Raw genomic sequence first — 22,610 nt, 5'->3', positions numbered from 1 at the left:
TTTCTTACCAAATATAGCCATTAGATAATGGAAAGAACGGGCAGTCCAGTGGAAAGAGCAAGGGATTGAAAGACAGGAGAACTGGGTTCTAGTCCCGGCTCTGCCATTTACTTGCCTTCTTTGACCTTGGGCAAATCAGTTTCTCAGTTTGTTCATTTGAAATATGGGGATAAAATATCCATTTTTCCTCCTTCGGAATGATCTGTGCATGGAACAGGGACTGTTTCTTATGATTAGATTTTATCTACTGCACTCAGTACAGTGCTTGATATACCATCATTATCATATTAGATCATAAAATGCATAGAAATGTTCTCTTAAAAGAAGTAGAGAAGCAGCATGGCCTAGTAAAAAGAACACAGGCCTGGGAGTCAGAGGACCTGGTTCCTAATCCCAGCTCTGCCACTTGTCTACTGTGTGACCTTGCACAAGTCACATAATTCCTCAGTGCCTCAGGTCTCTCATCTGCAAAATATAGATTCAATACCTGTTTTCCCTCCTATGTAGACTGTGAGCCCCATTTGGGACCTGATTACCTTGCATCTACCCCAGCACTTAGTATAGTGTTTAGCACATAATGCTAAATTAAAGCACAGTTACTGAAGACAGAAATAATTTCACTCAGAGATTATTTCATATCAGCCATAAAAGTCTTCTAGTGAATGAGAATTCTTTTTCCAAAGTGCTTGTTCCCCAAGCGGTTCTGAGATCAATTTAAGGATCATGGGCTGGCATTCAGAACCCAGTGACTAGATGTCCAAATAGCAATTGAGTGTGAATGTTGCCTATAAAATATGGTTGAGGAAACTGAATTAAGCTCTATGAGCTGAAGCTGTTAGATAATGACATTTGACAGATTTTAGGGGAGTCAAATGTCCATAGGAAGAAGTTTAAGCATACAATAAAGGAACTCAGTAACTAAGAAAAGTAGCTAGGAATTAAGTTCTGTGTGAAGAAAATTTAAGTGAGAGAGAGGAAAGTATAAAGAGCACAGTTTGTTAGTAATAATAATAACGGTTAATGGTTCTTAAGCACTTACCGGTACTGAACTAAATGCTGGGGTGGATACAAGAAAATCAGATTGGACAGATTGGACACAGTCCCTTGTTCCACATGGGGCTAACAGATTCAATCCCCATTTTACAGGTGAGGTAACTGGCACAGAGAAGTTAAGTGGCTTGGCCAACGTCAAACAGCAGACAAGTGGCAGAGCCAGGGTAAGTACCCACGACCTTCTCAATCCCAGGCCCATGCTCTATCCACTTTATGATGCTATTTCTCTAACCATTGGGCCAAGATGCAAGTCGGTACACAAACCATTAAAAAAATCCCCACAATCAACATTTTTCTTTTGACAGTCTGCTTCAAGCAAGCCCAGAATAAACAGAAAGGAAACAGTTTAGAATACCCCAGTCATTAGCTGAGCCATAGTAGTGAGATATTATGAAAGGGGTGACAAATCAGTTAAAAACCTAAATGCAAGTTCCTATAAATGCAAGACAGTATAGTGCCCTGCACAAGTAGGGACAAATACTATTGAGTGGATATTTAAACAATGACTGATCAAACCAGTAGCACAAGACTATTATATCTCTGAAGTTCTAGTGTAGAAGTAACTTGGAAGCCAGGCACAATTTAGAATATAAAATCAAAAACAATCCCAATAATCTTTATGACAAATTAAGCTGAGGAACAGTGTAATAGTTGCCCTCTTTGAAATTCATCCTGATTGTTAACAATGAGTTACACTACTTTTCCTTTCATCTCCTTCATGCTCCTATTAACCTACTGTGGACTTCTCAAGATTTACCCAAACTTTTTGAACCGACTGATTTTTACCCTTACAGCTTTCTATGCCAGAGGTAAAGATCGCTTGAAGAAGGGTTGCTTTATTCCCAATAACCCCACCAGCCATGTCATCCAACATAGCTGACACACTCTTTAGCTATCTGAACTAATTGATTTGCTAGAGATCAGAGAACAGGCTAGAAAGATTTTTTTATTAATAGTACTAAAGGGGACCTTTCAGGGAAGACCTTAAACAATATGTATTAACAAGCAATGCATTAACAGTAAGCTGATGACGATTTTTTAAGACAAGCATTTAGTTGATCTTGATTGCCTGCTTAGTTACCCTGAGCTTAATCCTTGTTTAAAATTAATGCTGGGTCTGTTGCCATTTGGAATTTTTATTTTCTGGAGTGTTAGCTTTATGCTAAGCCTTTTGGTTGAGTTACCTATTATCTCTTTGCTCTGTGCCTTTAGGTTCTTGCCAACCTTAGAAATGGGAACTATCATGGAAGAAGTCAGGCAACTATATTTACAGTAGAACACTCACCTCGGAAAACAAACAACCCCGTTCAGTCAGTATTAATCGGGTGCTAATTGACGGATGTAAGGCAGGAGCTGAGATCAGCATTTCAGTAGCACCTGAGTTCACAGCTGTGAACTCTGTCTTTTCACCTTATTCACTTTACGCCCAGTAAATTTACTTAAGATACAGTACCATATCATTTGAAATCAGCATTCTGCCTCCTTGCTGACAGCTAGACTCACCACAGTTTAACAGGGAGTTTTAGGGAGGAAACCTTCAAATCAGACACCATTTCTAAGGGCAGAGAAAGGGAACATTGAAGCCTGGGTCTTTCTTGGCAAAGTGGTTTTCTTCCAAATCCCCACCTTTTTAAAAATGGTACAGTGCTAGACATTGTACTAAGTGTTGGGGTAGAAACAAGTTAATCAGCTTGGATTCAGACTCAGTCCCATATAGGGCTCACACTTTTAACCCCCATTTTACAGATGAGGTAACTGAGCACAAAGAAGTTAAGTGGGTGACTTGCCCGAGGTTACAGCAGATAAGTGGCAGAGCCAGGGTTAGAAGCCAGGTCCTCCCAGGCCCATAGTCTTTCCGTTAGGTCGTACTACTTCACAGTCTGGACTGATCTAAATCCTTGCTTCTGTGGGAGTAAGCAAGTACCTGAGTGTGGCCAAAGGTATTATTACCTTGTGTTTAAGTGCCATCCACATTAACATTAGTTCACATATAAGCCATTGTAGAAAGGAGATGCAAATTCAAGAGTTCACAGTCGAGGCAATACTGTATATCCAGCCAATGTTCCAAGTATCTCAACATATGAACAAGACCATAACAAAGTATCAGTACAAAAATCAAGAGTCTCATTTGGGAAAGCAAAACATAGCCTTGCTTCAGAATTCTATCACTTCATTATGGAATGACCTTGTGATAGCAACACATTTTTCCAGAAAAACCACCTTACGAGAAACCAGCCACAGGCCATCACAATTTACTACATCAAAAACCTTTGTGAAGTCAATGAAGACAAGGTATAGGTACTGTGTTCTGCTTTTTGTACTTCTCCTGTAGTTGCTTAGCAGCAGAGATTAAGTCAGTAGGGCCAAACTAAATGTAAAACAATTCAAATCTGTATCATATGTGGCCAACATGAAAAGGCACAACTTTACCCCTGACACCAATCTTTGGGGAACCCAACCACTGAGGCATTGCTCAGAGCTCACCTAACATGAATGGATGATAACAATTTCCAAGACATTATTTTGTGGTATGTTCAACAGTGAAGCAACCTCCAGAGATGGCTAGAGGAAAGGCACCAAAATGCTTAGGATAAGCTCTGTAAATACCAGTTCTTGGGAGCTCACAGTCTAGTCCTGAGAGCCTCGTCACATCAGTTCTACCATCTGGCTATTCAAACCTTTGAAGGTAAACACATTGGTACGTTAAGGGGAATCCCATTCGACCAAAGATTGTTCTAAGCATTGTGAAACCTTACTATGTACAATTTGCAATCAGAAGACAGAATAAATGCATAAGGCAAGACAACTAAGCATTTTTCTTACAAATCACTCGAAGTGGAGATCACTGAAGAGATAGGTGATTGAAATGAAATCAGTTGAGAGTGCCTGCTCTTGGATTTAAATATTCTGCCTGACTCACTGATAGGCTGAACTCCTTCCAGGCTCCTATTGGCCAGACCCTCTAAGACGGTTCCAATTACCAAAGGATTCTGGAAACTGTAATTCTTCAGGATTCCAATAAAGAAAATGATGGTATTTTTAAAGCACTTGCTCAGTGCTGAAATAGATGCATGAAAATCCAATCAGACATCTTTCCACTCTCACACTGGACTCCCAGAGTTTCCAGGAAAGGAAAGAGTTACTGAAATAGTTTTCCTATACTTTCAATCCCCAGTCCTCCACCGCAGCTGGGGCTCGATATTTCTGCAACTGAGCTTAGCCAGCATTTCATCAGCAGGTTTAAAATCCACAAAGCAGCCATCCTGGAGACTGAAACAAGGTTCAGAGAAATAATTTTTTAATAATGTTGGATCCAATAGAGCAGAGTTTGAGGTATTACAACTCTTTGATGGAGACAGTGGGAGGACCCCTTTTTAAGAGATCTTCTCCCTTTCTCTGATCTATTCCTAGCCTAGTGGTGTGATTCCCTGGTGGGACTGTTAACACTGATTAAACAGATGTGAGTCACCTCTCCCATTAACAAAGACAAGGGGACTCTATTACTTTGGGTTTCTCCAGGAAAAAAAGGCATCTCAGAGAACCAGAATATCTATCACTGTTCCATACAGCAAGGGCACACTGCAATATTCTTTATTTATTATAGTCTGGCCACTTCTTTGGAAAATGGGGCCAACTATTCCTCTATCAACTTACTGAATGGAGTAGGCAAAGAGCCAATATGAAAGAAACCTAAGTCGCGGGAAACAGACACACATAATATTAAATATTGTTTTGCAAGACAATAATCGGTTGCAAAAGTTAATGATGATTACAGAGTTCTTATTGACTATTTCAAACATTAGTCAATAGTGCTTCCATTTATTACTGCATTTGAGAAAGCAACATACCCTCAGTGATATGTGGTCTAGACAAATCTCTTTGTTTCATTACAACAGAGTTCTTTCAGCACATCTGATGAGCCTTTAATACAGTGAGAGTACTGATTTAACCCCTGTGTGGTTTTTGGCTATTATTCAAAGAAGAAGCCAAATGAATGAGACTGAAAGAATGGAATTCTATAAATGGAGTTTAAATGTCAATGCTGACCTTCATTTTGGGCATGGGTGTCATTTTTAATGTTTTTCCACATTTAAATCATTCTGCTATTGAAAGTCAGGGAGCAGTTGTATCAGGATTGTCCGCTGGGATCAAATTGAAGGGCTGACAAAGTCTGGCAACTCCTTCTCTATCCAGAGCAGTAGCTGGTGGCTTCCCACTCTCCTGCCCAGTAAGGTGAGGTTTCCCTGTTGCTTGGGCTGCCTCTAGTCAGTCAGTCAGTAGAATTTATTGAGTAAATACTGGGTGCAGAGCACTGTACGAACTGCTTGGGAGATTCCAATATAGTAATAAAAAGACACATTCCCTATCCATATCGAGATAGTCTGGGGGGGAGACAGACATTATTGTAAATAAATAAATCACAGCTATGTACATAAGTGCTGTGGGGCTGATGTGCAGGGGTTTGGCTTTCATCTGGGGGATAAACTGTAGGCCTTGGCCTGTCCTGGGGCATTTCATTGTATTCATCTTCTAGGCTGTAAGGTCATCTTCTAGACAGTAAGGTTGTTGTGGGTAGGGAATGTATCTGTTAGATTGTTGTGTTGTACTCTCTAAAGCACTTAGTACAGTGTTCTGCACATAGTAAGCACTCAAATGATTGATTGATCAATTGAAATACCAGTCATAAAGACAGCTAGTGATGCATCCATCCTGAACAAAATCTCACTGAAAATCAGAATGTCTGGTAGATAACCAGACCCAAGGTTACCCAGTGTGTGAGTGGAATTGAAGATGAAAGATGAAATCATCACTGACCAAGAGGAAATCATCACTGACCACCCCTCCACATCATGGACAAATTAGGATTGTCTCTACTGCACTGTCTCATTAAACAGGTCATGTTCGTGGAACCTGGAGCCATTTTCAATTCTCCTTCTGCTTCAAGGCAGTTCCCCCACTCATAACGCCACACATCAGGCTGAAATGTCTTTTGCAATTGTAGCTTCTAATCTATTCATGGCTGAGCATTATCTTGTTCAAAGTCTATCCATTTTTGGTGAAACATTTGGTGGATATTAGCCCTTGGTATTTATAGCTGCTCTGAAGAATCAAATCTCTCCACAAATTATTTTATTACTCCTGAGTGCTCAATCGCTGAAGTGTTGTAACCTACCCATTTCAATGTGTAGCTTAAGCCCTTTAGGACTTCAATTACTCTTCTTAAAAAAACTGACTTTAAATGATAAAATTCTAATTTTGTCCCCAAACCTCCTCTTTCAGATTTCATTTCAGTCTATGTAAGGATACTACCCCATTAATGCCTTCATTGAGGCAGCTATAAAAGTTTTCCACATAAAACTTTAACCACTTTAAAAATGTAGAATCTATTAATAAGCCATAGTGCTAGGTCTTATTAAAACATCTTGCACTTAATTGGATCATTATTAATACTGATCATGAACCTAAAATTCTAAATTAATAAAAGCTACATTTAAATAACAGCCATCTTCCTGAAACAGTGTTTGAACTAAATTGGTCTGAGAGTTCTTTACCTCAGTCTTCCTCTTGAGGATCATGATAAAAAATGAGTTATAGATCCAAAAATCATTGTTTGCAAATTTGCCTTCCATTAAAAAATTCCCTCAGTCGATCAATTAATACTATTTATTAAACCCTCACTTTGTGCCAAGGACTGTACTAATTGCTCAGGAGAGTAAAGAGTTAACTTGATCCTTGCCCCCAAGGAGCTTACACTCTAGTGGGGCTGCATTGGTTAGGATTAAATACATCCCTTCACTGAATCAGGAGAGCAGTCTATAAGTGAAATTTACTTCATATTGATATTGGTTTCCAATTGTTTAACTTCAAAGCCCACCCAGATTCATTTTGACTTTATATATTCTACATCATGTCTTTCACACCTGTGTGTCCTGATTTTTTCATTTGGAACTTGTTTTCGAAAGTAGACCTCACTCAGGTAACATAGCTTTTGAGTTTCTGCCATTTTCTCTGCCTCTGTGTGAGACCACCATTCCTAGCTGTACATTGCTGGATAGCAAAATAATGGAATTCAAGTTCTCTCTTCTTCTTCATGGACAGTTCTTCATCCAACAATAATGTTTTCATTTTATTGAAACTGATACCCGCTATTTTCCTCCTCTTGCATTCACAGTCAAATGTGTTTGTTTTGTTGGCTGACATTCGAAGTAGCTTTCTACTTCTTCCCCATTTACATGGATAAAGCCTTGCAGGCAATATCCATTGCACATTAATTCATTGTGAATGCCAACATCTGAATCATGTTGTTCAGTGAAGAATTAGATGATCCATGTCTTGCCAAATTATTTGATTCAAGGGGCAAACTCCAACCATGCGCTTCAGTATGAAATTTCTGGGAAATAGAAGCAACATGGCCTAGTGGATAAGAGCACAGGCCTGGGAGTTGGGAGGTCATGGATTCTAAACCTGGCTCTGCCACTTGTATGCTGTGTGACCTTGGGAAAGTCCCTTAACCTCTCTGTGCCTCAGTTACCTCACCTATAAAATGGGAATTGAGACTGTGAGCCTCATGTGAGACAAGGACTGTGTCCTACCCGCTTGGCTTGTATCCATCCCAGCACTGGTGCAGTGCCTGGCACATAGTAAGTGCTTAACGAATAGCACGATTATTATTATTATCGTTATTACAGTCAGCCATCACCTCTCCAATTCTACCCATTCCTATACATTTCTCTTTAAGACAACAGAGCATCATAGACCATTCAGTGACCCTTGTTTTCATAAAGGGAGTGAAGAATGATCCTTGTAATTATAAACTGGCAAGATTAACAGTAACACCTTGGGGAATACTAAAATAAATGATCAAATGATCCATTTTTAACCATCCAGAAGAGCATAAGAAACTACACACTAACCGACTTTCAGGACAAAACTTGCCATAAAAATTCTATTTCATTCTACGATGGGATAGCTGATCTGGATAATCAAGAAAAATCTAAGTAATCTTTCCAGACTTCATGGAGGTTACTGCATCTGTCCCATACGACATCCTCACTGATAAACTGAGAAAGTATGCTTTTGAACATAAAACCATTATATGCTCTGCTGGTTGGGGGATGTCCTGCTCAAAATGTGTTCAGCAATGTTTTGAGGTCTTCAGTGGCTTGGTAATAATAATAATAATGTTGGTATTTGTTAAGCGCTTACTAAGTGCCGAGCACTGTTCTAAGTGCTGGGGTAGACACAGGGGAATCAGGTTGTCCCACGTGGGGCTCGCAGTCTTAATCCCCATTTTACAGATGAGGTAACTGAGGCACCGAGAAGTGAAGTGACTTGCCCAAAGTCACACAGCTGACAAGTGGCAGAGCTGGGATTCAAACCCATGACCTCTGACTCCAAAGCCCGTGCTCTTTCCACTGAGCCACGCTGCTTCTCAATGTTTTACCCACATCATCTCTGAAACAGACTCAACATCAAATAGAGCAGCAGCATGGCCTAGTGGATTGAGCATGGGCCTGGGATTCAGAAGGACCTGGGTTCTAATCCTGGCTCCGCCACTTGTCTGCCATGTGATCTTTGGCAAGTCATTTCACTTCTCTGTGTCTTAGTTCATCTGAATAAGAGCAATGCTCCCTGCAACAGAGTTCTAAGGAGAACAGATTCTGAAGGATACCCTAACAGTTGCTATAAGAGGATGTAGATGGGGGTGCTTTCAAACTTAGGGACCTCCAAAATGTTTTGCAGATGTAGCAAGCGACAGTTGCAAACATCATGACATGGAAATGTATGGTTGGGAGACCACCTCAGCCGACAGATAAGCTAGGCAGGCAGAAGTCAAGAGAGAGTTTGCTCTCCTAGGTAACTCTCCCCAGCAGTTAGTACATATAATAAGTGCTCAATAAATACCACCAATTTATTGATTGATAGAACAGAGACCTTGTGAAGATGGGCACATAAATAGACAGCGTCAAAATTTCTAGACTGTAAGCTCATAGTGGACAGGGAACGTGTCTGTAAATTGTTATAGTGTACTCTAAAGAGCACTTAGTACAGTGCTCTGCACACAGTAAGTGCTCAATAAATATGACTGAATGAATGAAAATCAAAGAGAGGTTGAATGTGAGACAAGCACACTATGCAACAAGGATCCCTCCTTACTTGTAAACAATGCAAGAGGGTATGTCAATTATAAATTGGTCTTTTCAGTCACATTTGCACATATGAGTAGGACTTCACCATCAGCAGCATTCTCTTTGATTATGAAGTATAGTTACACACATACACACCCACACACACATATGTGATTTAATATAATACAATGGCTTGTTGCAGACCAACTCTCTTCACCTGCTACTCCCTTGCTCACTCTCCTCATTCCAGCCAAGTTAACGTTCTAACTGTACCTCACTCTCAACTCTCCCAACTATATTTCTTCACTTCTGGTGTTCCCAGGTTGGAACCCCCTTCTTCCTCAGATCTAATAGACCACATCCTTCTCCACATTCAAACCTCTCCTGAAAGTCCATCTCCTCCATCATGCCTTCAGCATCTCTTGTAACTATGTATTTATATTAATACTCAGCATTTATGCATATACATTTGCTCAGTTGTATAGTCAGTAATTTAATACTGTTTGTTACACCTTTTATACCTGTCTCCTTTATTAAAAGGGGTACGCACTTTATGAGCAGTGGATGCATCACTTGCTTGCCTTATCATTCCCATGCGCTTTGTACAAGTATATTGTAACCCGTGTGTGCTCAGTAAATAATGATAATATTTGTTAAGTGGTTACTATGTGTCAAGCAGTGTTCTAAGCACTGGGGTAGATACAAGATAATCAGGTTAGACACAGTCCCTGATCTATATGAGACTCACAGTCTTAATCCCCATTTCACATATGAGATAACTGAGGCACAGAGAAGTTAAGTGAGGTCACACAGCAGACAAGTGGTGGAGATGGGATTGGAACCCAGGTCCTCTGACTCTCAGGTCCATGCTCTATCCATGAGGCATGCTACTATTATCACTATTATTACTACTATATCAAATCTTTTATTTATCCTAGAAAATGTGCCCTGTTATTGGCACATGTATGTGTAAAATCAGTAGCTAGCTTGCCTGACTGTTTTATCCTTTTCAACTCATGACAATTAAAGTAGTAAACCCAGGAAAGAATGAAATGTCCAGGTAACATATTTAGATCATTTTGGAAAGGTCAAAATAGTCTTGTACATTATTTCAGTCACAGCATAAATAAAATATTAACATTTCATCACAAACATTGCATTGGGATATAAAAAAGAAACAACAGTAGTTCACTTTTTATGAAAGAAATGGCTCAGACAGAAATGAAACAAGTAAATCTATTCCCGGGACATGTGCTGAAGGAAAATATTAGGCATTCATTGCTTTCTTCAGTACAGAATTAAATATGTGCCTTGGTGCCCTACATAGAATGCAAAGAACTGCCCTTGATCAATTTCATTCATTCATTCAATAGTATTTATTGAGCACTTACCATGTGCAGAGCACTGTACTAAGCGCTTGGAGTATACAATTCGGCAACAGATAGAGACAATCCCTGCCCAGTAATGGGCTCTCAGTCTAAACAGTCATTTCCCAGATGAGGGAAGTGAGATCCAGAGAATAATAATGTTGGTATTTGTTAAGCGCTTACTATGTGGAGAGCACTGTTCTAAGCGCTGGGGTAGACACAGGGGAATCAGATGGTCCCACGTGGGGCTCACAGTCTTAATCCCCATTTTACAGATGAGGTAACTGAGGCACAGAGAAGTTAAGTGACTTGCCTACAGTCACACAGCTTACAAGTGGCAGATCTGGGATTCGAACCCATGACCTCTGACTCCAAAGCCCGGGCTCTTTCCACTGAGCCACGCTGAGTGACTTGCCCAAAGTCACCCAGCTGACAAGCAGCAGAGCGGGGATTAGAACCCATGACCTCTGACTTCCAAGCCTGGGAATTTGAAATGTTAAGCCAGTATCAAGTGCTTAGTACAGTGCTCTGCACACAGTAAGCACTCAATAAATGTGATTGAATGAATAATAGGTTTTGTGGTGTAGAATCAAGGGGGTTTTGGAAAGAAACAGGACCTGGGTTATAATCCTAGCTTCATCTCTTGTCTGCTGTGCAACCTTGGGAAGGTCTCTTAACTTCTGTGTTTCTCAATTACCTCATCTGTGTAAGGATTATTAAAAAAATAAAATAAAATAAATGTTGGTATTTGTCAAGCGCTTACTATGTGCAGAGTACTGTTCTAAGCACTGGGGTAGATACAGGGGAATGAGATTGTCCCACGTGAGGCGCACAGTCTTCACCTCCATTTTACAGATGAGGGAACTGAGGCACAGAGAAGTGAAGTGACTTGCCCACAGTCACACAGCTGACAAGGGGCAGAGTCTGGATTCGAACCCATGACCTGACTCCCAAGCCCGGGATCTTTCCACTGGGCTCTTTAAAGCTGTGAATCCCACGTGGACTATGTCCAAATATCTTTCTATGGGATTCATGAAAAAATTTAGCTTAAGAAAATACCAACACTTATTTAGAGTACTATTTATCCCAAATATTATGGGCAATCAGTCAGTATTTATTGAGCAAATGCTGTGTGCAGAACACTGTACTACGTGCTTGAGAGAGTACAACATAACAATATAACAGACACATTGCCTGCCCACGGTGACCTTACAATCTAGAGGAATGTACCTACCAACTCCGTCATATCGTGCTCTCCCAAATGCTTAATTCAGTGCTCTGCACACATTAAGTGCTCAATAAATATTACCGATTGACATTACATATAGATTGTCAGGCATAAACATACACTGCAGTTACCATAAAAAATATCCAATGCATTATGCGTGGGCTTTACTTCTTCACTAAACTCAGAATAATACAATTCCCTATTTTAGCCTGGCAAACACTGGAAGAATAACAAGGACATAGTAAATATAATGATAACCTCTAAGAATCCCCTTAGGCTTCAGCTTTGAGCAAATGAATGAGGACACTGAAAGGTTGGAGAAATTATCCCGAAAAATGCAGTCACAAACAGCTTCTCATTCTCAGGATTGAAACCTTTTCCAAGGGCTCTTAGTGATTGTTATTTACTGTCTGTCATGATGGATGGTGGAAATTACCTTGTTTCTTTCTAAACCCTATAATCTTTTTAATGTTTTTCTTAATGAACATACGCACACACACAAACACACACACACACACACACAGACTGTGCCTGGGTGGCATGAAGTTGGCATTCTGTAAGTATTTTGTATGCCAAATATAATCATAAATAGAGGCTTAAGGAAGAGATTTGAATGAGAAAAGGACTATCTTTTAAATACTTTTCCCCCCCTTCCTTTACAGATAGAAGTGGGATTTCTTATGGCCACTGGCAAACACATTTGAGTTAATAGGTCAGATAGCAAAACATCTTACCATAATTCCAACCACCTGAGGAGATGCAATGAATAATACAATTGGTGTGGGCTCCCTTACTGTCATCTCTAAACAACTTATGTTTTACCACTTTGAGAACAGGCAAAAATTTAAAAAATTCTTAGAGCAGAGTTGTTAAACTCACAAAATGATTCAATCAATCAATCATATTTATTAATCGCTTACTTTGTTCAGAGCTTCAGAGAGTAAAATATATCAGAGTTGATAGACATGTTCCCTTCCCATAATGAGCTTAAGATCTAGAGGGGGAGGAAAACATTAATAAAAACAAATGAATTAAAGATTCATTCATTTATTCAGTTGTATTTATTGAGTGCTTACTCTGTGCAGAGCACTGTAGTAAATGCATGAGAGACTACAGTACAACAATAAGCAGACACATTCCCTGCCCACAATGCGTTTACAGTCTAGAGTTGGGGAGACAGACATCAATACAAATAAATTAAATGACAGATATGAACATAAGTGCTGTGGGACTGGGAATCGGGAAGAACAAAGGGAGCAAGTCAGAGCAACAAAGAGAGTAGGAGAAGAGGAAAGGGAGGCTTAGTCTGGGAAGGCCTCTTGGAAATGTGCCTTCAATAAATACATAACTAAGTACTGTGGGCTGAGGGTGGGATGATTAAAGGGTACAAATCCAAGTAAAAAGGTGACACAGAAAGGAGTGGGAGAAGAGGAAATGAAGACTTTGTGGGGGAAGGCCTCTTGGGGCTTATCAAATACTATCATTATTATCCCACCCCTACAGCACTTCAGTACAGATCCATCTTAATTTATTTTAATGTCTATCCTCCACTCCTAGTCTGTAAGCTCTTTGTGGACAGAGTTTGTCTCTACCTACCAGAGAAGCAGTGGGGCTTAGTGAATAGAGCACAGGGCCTGGGAGTCAGAAGGATCTGAGTTCTAAACTCAGCTTCACCACCTGTCTGTTGTGTGACCTTGGGCAAATTACTTAACTTTTCTGGGACTCAGTTACCTCATCTGTAAAATGGGGATTAAGAGTGTGAGCCTCATGTAGGACAGGGACTGTGTCCAACCTGCTTAACTCGTATCTACCCCAGTGTTTAGGACAGTGCTTGGCACACAGTAATCACCTAATAAGAACCATAATTATGATTATTACCTGTTCTATTGTATTAGACTCTCCCAAGTGCTTTGTATGGTGCTTTGTACACAGTAAATGCTCAAATATCATTGCTTAGGCAGAGAACTTGTATATAGACTCTGTCATATTGTACTCTCCCAAGCGCTTAGTACAGCGCTCGGCACATAATGGTCGATATCTATCACTAACTGATTCATGACTGGCAAACAGAGCCCTTTCGAAGTTACTAAATCCAAGAGCCATGAGTTGGTGGGCAGAAAACGTTTAGGGCAATCTCAGCAGGCACTAGCATGGACCCCAAATAAAGACTCTAACCCAGCACTAAATTGCCATAAGCACTAAGTATCTGGGGTTAAAAACTAGCCATCCAATCTCAAAGGTAGCTAGAAATGTTACAGATAGGTGGGTAGGGATTGGCCACATTCCCTTCAAGATAGAGTGGGATTCCAAGCTTGAGCATTGCTCTTGGAGGGAGACAAAATTAAGAGCTATGAATTTCAGGCCTGCTTCTTTTGTGCTTGCTAGCAGAACAAGGACGTTGTGAGGAACTTTCCAGTTTCCCTAATGTCCTAGGGAAATTCAACTTTGTGCTAAAAGGGCAGAGGGTTTCCAGAATGTAAAACACCTAAAGTGTGGTAAATTCAGAGAGAAGGGGAAGATGGGCAGCTAAGCAGGAGGCCATTGCTGATTGATCTTTAACAACAGTGGCTGTCATCTTTATTGTCACCTTGGTGGCTGAATAAGGTGCGTGGCTCAGTGGAAAGAGCCCGGGTTTAGGAGTCAGGGGTCATGGGTTCTAATCCCGGCTCCGCCCCCTGTCAGCTGTGTGACTTTGGGCAAGTCACTTAACTTCTCAGTGCCTCAGTTACCTCATCTGGAAAATGGGAATTAGGACTGTGAGCCTCACGTGGGACAACCTGATTACCTTGTATCTACCCCAGCTCTTAGAACAGTGCTTGGAACATAATAAGGGCTTAACAAATACCAACATAATTAAATGCAGACTTAGATGTCAGAACCTGTTCCAGATGTTCACGACTTCCAGGAACCGAACCGCCTTCAAGGAAACTGTTTAGATTCCTCTACAGGAAGATTTTCCTCCCCTCACTTTGGGCTATAGTAAGTCTGAAGCTCCAAAGGTACACAGACTTAATTTTGATTAAAGGATACATTTTCTTCTGAGCTCAATGTGAGCATCATTATGATTAATGACCAAAAAAAATACTAATTATTATCTAAGAGCTTATTATGTACCCAAATCTGTACTAAGCACTGAGGCTCATATAATGCAGTCAGATAAAACACAGTCCCTCCACAGTCTAAGTGGGAGGGAGGACAGGAATTTTAGCCCCATTTTACAGATGAGGAAGCTGAGGCAGAGGAAAGTTAAGTGACTTGCCTAAGGTCATGCAGTAGGCAAGTGGTGGAACACTTGGGATTTTTCATTTGATCCTCAGCCTTGTATGGTTTTATTTAATTCCAATTAAAAATATGATTTCCATTTCAGATTTAAAATAAATAGTGAACAATTATAATAATAGTTAAACTTAATTTCACTCCACTCCTGAATGACGTGAAAATTGGTCTACAATACCTGTGTCTCAGGATGCAAATTAGAAAGCAAATAGACAGTGATAAAGTTGTTATTTTCTTTGGGAGGGGTGTCAAGTGTCAAGTTATCAATTAGAGAGCAAAATGGCAGTTGTCACAAAATGCAAGTGGGGAATCTAAGGTTTACTTTCCAGGATCTTGAGAACATTTAAATAAACACTTCCAGACAAATAGCTTATCAGGTGGTTAGATGGAGCTTCTTGGTGACACTTCTCCCTCTGAAGACTCTTTCGGGAATTTCCGCTTAAGTAGTTAAGTTAATTAACAATCTCGCTAAAGATGCTACTTTTTGTTCAAACTACTGAGGTCTATAAAATAAAACAGTGCCTATGTTTCTAAGATAATACATTTTTTGAGTGCAAAACAATAGTGGTAATTGTGATATTTGCTAGGCACTTAATCTGACTAGATTTAGATGCTCAGAGGTGGCTACAGAGCTTTCAAAAAGTTCAAACTATTTGTCCTCTGTTAATTATTCAGCCTGGTGATGCATGAAGCAAAGACAAACTAATTCAATTTTCACACTAGCCATTGGCAGTTAGAAAAATCAACTTTTTTATTGAAAAATGCAACATTTTGATCGTGAAGTTACTGCTTAAAAAAATCTGGTCTCCTATTACAGTCAATTTTTCATTCACCAAAAATATCAGTGGCTAATAACAAATGTCTGAATTTCATCTTCTGTACCAGACTAGATTGAGAGCTCCTGGTGGGCAGAGAACATGTCTATCAATACTGTGATATTGGACTCTCCCAACTTCCTAGTACAGTGCTCTGTGCACAGTAAATGCTCAAAAAAAGAGTGATTGACTATACTTTCTCAAACCTTTAGTACAGTGCTCTGCATAAGTGTTCAATCAATCAGTCAATCCTATTGATTCAGCACTTACTGTGTGCAGAGCACTGTTCTAAGCACTTGGGAGAGTACGTTATATTGGCATTGGTACTTACTTTCCCTTCTCACAATGAGCTTACAGTCTAGAGGGAGAGTCACACATTAATATGAATAAATAAATTACGGATATGTACATAAGAGCTATAGGATTGAGGGAGAAGTGAATGGAGGGTAAAAATACCATGAGCAAGGGTGACAGAAGGGAGTGGGAGAAGAGGAAATGAAGGCTTGAGTCAGGTAAGGCCTCTTGGAGGCAATGTGATTTTAATAAGGTTTTGAATGTGGAGCGAGCGGATCCTCTTTTGGATCTGAAGGGAGAGAGTATTCCTGGCCAGAGGAGGGACATGGGGGAGGGGTCAGTGGATAGATGTTTGAAGTCAAGTTTCAGTGAGTATGTCAGCATTAGGGGAGTGAAGTGTGTGGGATGGGTTGTGGAAGTAAATCAGGGAGGTAAAATAGGAGGGGTCATGGTGATTGAGTGCCTTAAAAGCCTATAGTAAGGTTTCTGATTGACGCAGAGGTGGATGGGCAACCACTGGAGGTTCTTGAGGAATGGGGAAACAGTCTGAACAGTTTTGTAGAAAAGTGATCTAGGTGGCAGAGTGAAGTATGGACTAAAGTGGGGAGAGAGGGGAAGCAGGGGGGTCAGCAAGGAGGCTGATGCAGTATGCAAGGTGGGTTAGAATAAATATTTGACTCAATATGGTAGCAGTTTGGATGGAGAGGAAAGGGCAGATTTTAGTGATGTTGTGAATGTTTAACCAACATGATTTGGTGAAAGTTTGAATATGTGAGTTGAATCAATCTGAGAAAGATAAGTTAAGGATAAAGCTAAGCTTATGGGCTTGTGAGTCAGAGAGGGTGGTGTTTCTTTGATGGGAAAGTCAAGGGGACGATAGGGTTTGAGTGGGAATATGAGGTGTTCTGTTTTGGATATGTTAAGTTTGAGGTGTTGATGGGACATCCAAGTAGAGATGTTGTGAAGGCAGAAGGAAATGAGAAACTGCAGAGAAGGAGATTTATTATTTATTATTATTTAGTTATACTTGTCATTACTATTTTTATGACTTTTCTCTTTTATTTTTATGTCAATAAATACCATTGCTTGATTGATTACTTTCATAAAACTGCAAAGTGGAAGCATAGGGGGCAGGAATTCATAAGCTTATATGAAGCAACTAAGATTGCCTGTTGTGGATTCATTTTGTCTCTATACAGACTTTGAGTAATGGCAAGCTCTGTGGTCTAGTGAAGGAGCACGGACCTGGGAGCCAGGAGACCTAAATTCTAATTCCGGCTCCACCACTTGCCTGCCATATGACCTTGGGGAAGTTACTTAAATTCTCTGTGATCAATTGCCTCACTGTAAAATGGGGATTAAATAGCCATGTTCCCACCCCTTAATAGTATGACCCTCAAATCTGAAAAGGACTGTCTCCAATAGGCTTATATTTTATCTGCTCTAGGGCTTAGTATAAAGCACTTGACTTATAGTAAGTTTTAAACAAATATCATTATTATTATTACAGAGAAGTGAGGGGCGAGAGAGGAGAGATTGACAGAAGAGGAAAAGAGAAAAATGGGGAAAGCCTATATAAGAAAAAAAATGACTTCTAAATCAGGAATGAGGCATGAAAAGAATTCTGATATGAGGTTTGCTTCATCTATCATGTCAATGAATAATAATTCCATAGAAAATTATTTTGAGCAGTTTGGGGTTGGGATTATTGATACATTCCTAAAGAAAATGTTTCAGGGGAAGTTGTTCTCATTGTTACAGTATTTTCTCTACTGTTCAGTCTAAATTTTTCATTCCTTGGCTTGATCTTATTAGTTGTCCTTATTCCCCTATGGTGTACATGAAAAATTAATTGGAGCCTTGTTAAGTATGGCAATGAGTCTCTTATTTAGATTATCCTTTTGAGATCAAATTATGTTGAAAAATAAAATGATTTCTTGAAATCTAATTTATCTCTAGTTTATAGTAATTGGAGATCTAATTTATTTAATGAACACCAGGCTTGGATTTCCCAACCAAGGGTGATGAGGATGGGTATGTAATCATTTTCTCTATTCTCTACTTGAAATATTTCTAGTCATTGCTTGAAACATTTTAAAATTGAATTGAGTAAATCACTAGAACATTAAGTTGAGGTGGAATTCTTTTTACATTTATAAAGATATATTTCTAAGTTCCCGGAGGGCATGAATATTGTCTGCAAACTCCACTGTAACTACCAAATGCTTAGCATGGTGCTCGGCACAGAGAAAGAACACAATAAACACTATTGATGGACTGATGTAACACTACCTATTTTCTCTAATTTTATCATGGTGCTACTGGTGACTTCAATACTGCTACTAAATATTCAACATAGGACTTGAACATAGCCATGTATGAGAACTGTCTTTTGTATTTTAAGCTGACTAAATCGATGGGGATATCCCCTAAGCTTTCAGGTGAAACTGAAAAGCCTGTGGGAGTCATAAATAGGTCATTTCTGACTTCTCCATGATATTTGTCACCCACTTTTGCCCTTTTTGAGATCTGATGTCCATGGGTATCCCAGAGTTTTCAGATATTTAAAGCTAAGATAAGGACTTACCTTGTTGTGGGCAGGAAATGTGTCTGTTTATTGTTATATTGTACTCTTCAAAAGAGCTTAGTGCTCTGCACACTCAATACATATGATTGAATGAATAAATGAAAATGTGCCCCCAAGGCTGTCCCAGTAGAATACTTCCACCATCCCATAACTCTCAGATTTTGAATCCTCCGAGGGCAAGGAAAGTGAGCGGGTTTTAGCTGGTCAGTCCTGTTCCCTAAATGCTGGTTGCTGAGGCTTGAAGAAAAACACCACCACCCACTTATCTAATCATTCAAAGATTGCAGGAGCGATGGAAGTTGTAAAACAGATATTAACCTACCTGTCCCTGAGAGAAATACATTCTCAAAATAGTAATAATAATAATGATAATAAGTGATAATAATAAGTATATGTTTAGTGCTTATTATGTCCCAAGTACTGTATTAAGCCCTGGGATAGATTAGATGGGGCTCTACCTTCAGAACATTGCTAAAATCTACCCTTTCCTCTCCATCCAAACTGCTACTATGCTGATCCATTCACTTATCCTAACCTGCCGTGATTACTACATCAGCCTCCTTGCTGACCTCCATGCCTCCTGTCTCTCCTCACTCCAGTCTATATTTCACTCTGCTGCCCGAATCTTTCTTCTACAAAAACATCCTTATTTCCCCATTTGTTAAAGACTTTTAGTGGTTGTGCATCCACGCTCCATTAAACAGAAACTTCTTACCATCAACTTTAAAGCACTCAATTACTTTGCCCCCTTGTACTTCACCTCCCTGCTTTTCTACAACAAGCCAGCTGGCACAACATAATAATAATAAATTCTCTAATGCCAACATACTCGCTGTTCCTCAATCTCATCTATCTCACCCCCAACCCCCCTTTCACAATCTACCTCTGGCCTGGAACACCCTCCCTCTTCAAGCCTGACAGCAGGTCACTCTCCCCACCCTCAAAGCCTTAAATAAAAACCCATCTCCTCCACGAAGCTTTCCTTAAGTCCTCATTTCCTCTTCTCCCAATTCCTTCTGTGTCACACTGCACTTTGATATGGACTCCTTATTCACCTCTTCCTCAGCTGCATAACACATGTATATGTTCATAATTTTATTTATATTAATGTCTGTCTCCCCTCTAGACCGTAAGGTCAGTGTGGGCAGGGAATGTGTCTGTTATATTGTTGTACTGTGCTCCAAAGAGCTCAGTACAGTGCTTTCTGCACACAGTAAGCCCTCAGTAAATACAATTGACTGACTGATTGATTCCTGAGTTTAGGCTGATGTGTAAACTTGGTTTCCCTCAGGTTTATTCATAATTATGGCATTTATTTAATCATTACTACGATGTGCTAAGAGTTGGGGTAGATTCAAGTTTTGAGGTTCAACACAGTCCCTGGTCCACATGGGAACTCATAACCTATTTGATCTCCATTTTATAGAGGACAAAACTAACTGAGGCCCAGGGAGATTAAATGACTTGCCCACAGTCACAGAATAGGCTAATGGTGGAACTGGGACTTGAATGCAGGTCTCCTGACTCTTAGTTCAATGATTTTTCCATGCTGTGAGTTCACCTTGTATGTTGGCTGCAAAATGATTCAGTCACCTGTGCACCTGTGTCCTTGTTTAATGTCCCAAGAGCACAATCATCAGCATTAAGGCATTTCTGGAAGATCATTTTTCAATTAATCAATCAATGATACTTATTGAGTGTTTCTGTGTGCAGAGCACTGTACTAAGCCCTTGGAAAGAACAATACAATACAGTTGGTAGACATGATCCCTCTCCATAAGGAACTTACATAGTATTTGTTTTGCACTTACTGTATGCTGAGCCCTGAAGCAGATAGGACACAGCTCCTCTATCATAGGGGTCTCAAAGTTAAAGGGGGAGAGAGAATAGATATTAAATTCTCATTTTTCCAATGAAGAAACAGAAGCACAGACTTCAGTGATTGGCCCAAGGTCAAATAGCCGGCAAATAATAATGTTGGTATTTGTTAAGCACTTACTATATGCAGAGCACTGTTCTAAGTGCTGGGGGAGATACAGGGTAATCAGGTTGTCCCACGTGAGGCTCACAGTTAATCCCCATTTTACAGATGAGGTAACTGAGGCATGGAGAAGTTAAGTGACTTGCCCACCGTCACACCGCTGACAAGTGGCAGAGCCGGGAGTCGAACCCATGACCTCTGACTCCAAAGCCCAGGCTCTTTCCACTGAGCCACGAATGGCGGATTCAGGATTAGAACCCAGACCCTCTGACTCCCCAGCCCGTGCTCCTTCTTCTAGGCCACATTGCTTCTCAAAGACGTTCAGTGAGTCTTTCCCTCTGTTGAGCTGAAAGTTTCCCAGTGGACTGGCAGCATAATTCCAGGTCCTTTTTGGCAGCCTCAAATATGGTATCAGTGAATGGACTGCACAGAGGTGGATTTATCACATATTCCAGCTTTACTCCAAAGGCTCTGGGAAAAGGCTTAAGAAGGGTAATCTTTAACTAAGACTCCCCACCCATTCCAACAATTCCAAAAAAGGATAGACTTGAGATATAAAAGAATTCTCCGAACAGCCAAATTACTTAATACCTGTTAGATACCTGGTCTGCCATGGTGCTGAAAGCTATAGAAAAATTTGAATTCACAGCATTGCGATCTTACTGAGGTTCCGTGCAAACCACCTGTATGTGTTGTATTTCCAGAGGCTCTCTCTGCAATGCTGACACTTCATAGAACCCCAAATTTAATTTTTTAAATTTATTTTGGTACTTGTTAAGGGCTTCATATGTGCTAAGCACTCTTCTAAGTGCTGGGGTAAATACAAGTTGATTAGGTTGGACACAACTCTCTGTCCCATGTGGGGCTCACAGATTAAGTAGCGGGGAGAAGGTATTGAATCCCCATTTTCAGTTGAAGAAACTGAGACCCAGAAAAGTTGAGTGACTTGCCCAAGGTTACAAAGCAGACAACTAGAACGGCGGGGTTTAGAACTCAGGTGTTATGACTCCCAGGCCCATACTCTTTCCACTAGGCCACACTGTTATTGCAGGATAGGTAGTACTATCTTCAGTATCCCAGATCTCGATGTTTCATTTCCCCCATTACTTGCCTATGACTGAGAATCACTCCCCAGAGACCACCAGCTTAGATAGTTTAGAGAAGCAGCGTGGCTCAGTGGAAAGAGCCCGGGCTTGGGAGTCAGAGGTCATGGGTTCGAATCCGGACTCTGCCACTTGGCAGCTGTGTGACTGTGGGCAAGTCACTTAACTTCTCTGTGCCTCAGTTACCTGATGTGTAAAATGGGGATTAAGACTGTGAGCCTCACGTCGGACAACCTGATTACCCTGTATCTACCCCAGCACTTAGAACAGTGCTCTGAGCATAGTAAGCACTTAACAAATACCAACATTATTATTATAGCTTCCAAAAATACACAGCACTTCTAGAGCAGCATCATTTGCAGAGTTGAACTTCAGATTAGGACACACACTTGATTTTCCTGGTCAGATCCCAGTTAACCATTTTTCAGATTTGGGCCATATTTAACATCATTTAATACTGATCCCCTGATCTTCATTGTCAGTAATGAAAAATCCCTAGGAGTGAAATGCTATAGGGGCAAAAATGAAAGATATTTCACTTTCCTGAGATAGATGTTCACTCAATAGAATTTGTATACTATGTAACTCGATGGACGTTTATACAGCATCACCTGGGAACATCAGTTCCAAAGCTAGACAAGTACTCGATTGTGTTTCTGACTTGTGAGAAATGCCTGCCTGAAACTCAGGCAGAGACCACTTCCCTAGAATTAATTGTGCAGGAAAACATTCTCTGTGTGGATCTTTAACACATGGAGGTCATAAGGATCATATTCTA

This window comes from Ornithorhynchus anatinus, chromosome 10 (genome assembly GCF_004115215.2).
Source record: "Ornithorhynchus anatinus isolate Pmale09 chromosome 10, mOrnAna1.pri.v4, whole genome shotgun sequence".
Lineage (NCBI taxonomy): Eukaryota > Metazoa > Chordata > Mammalia > Monotremata > Ornithorhynchidae > Ornithorhynchus > Ornithorhynchus anatinus.
Note: the sequence above shows the minus strand (reverse complement) of the source record.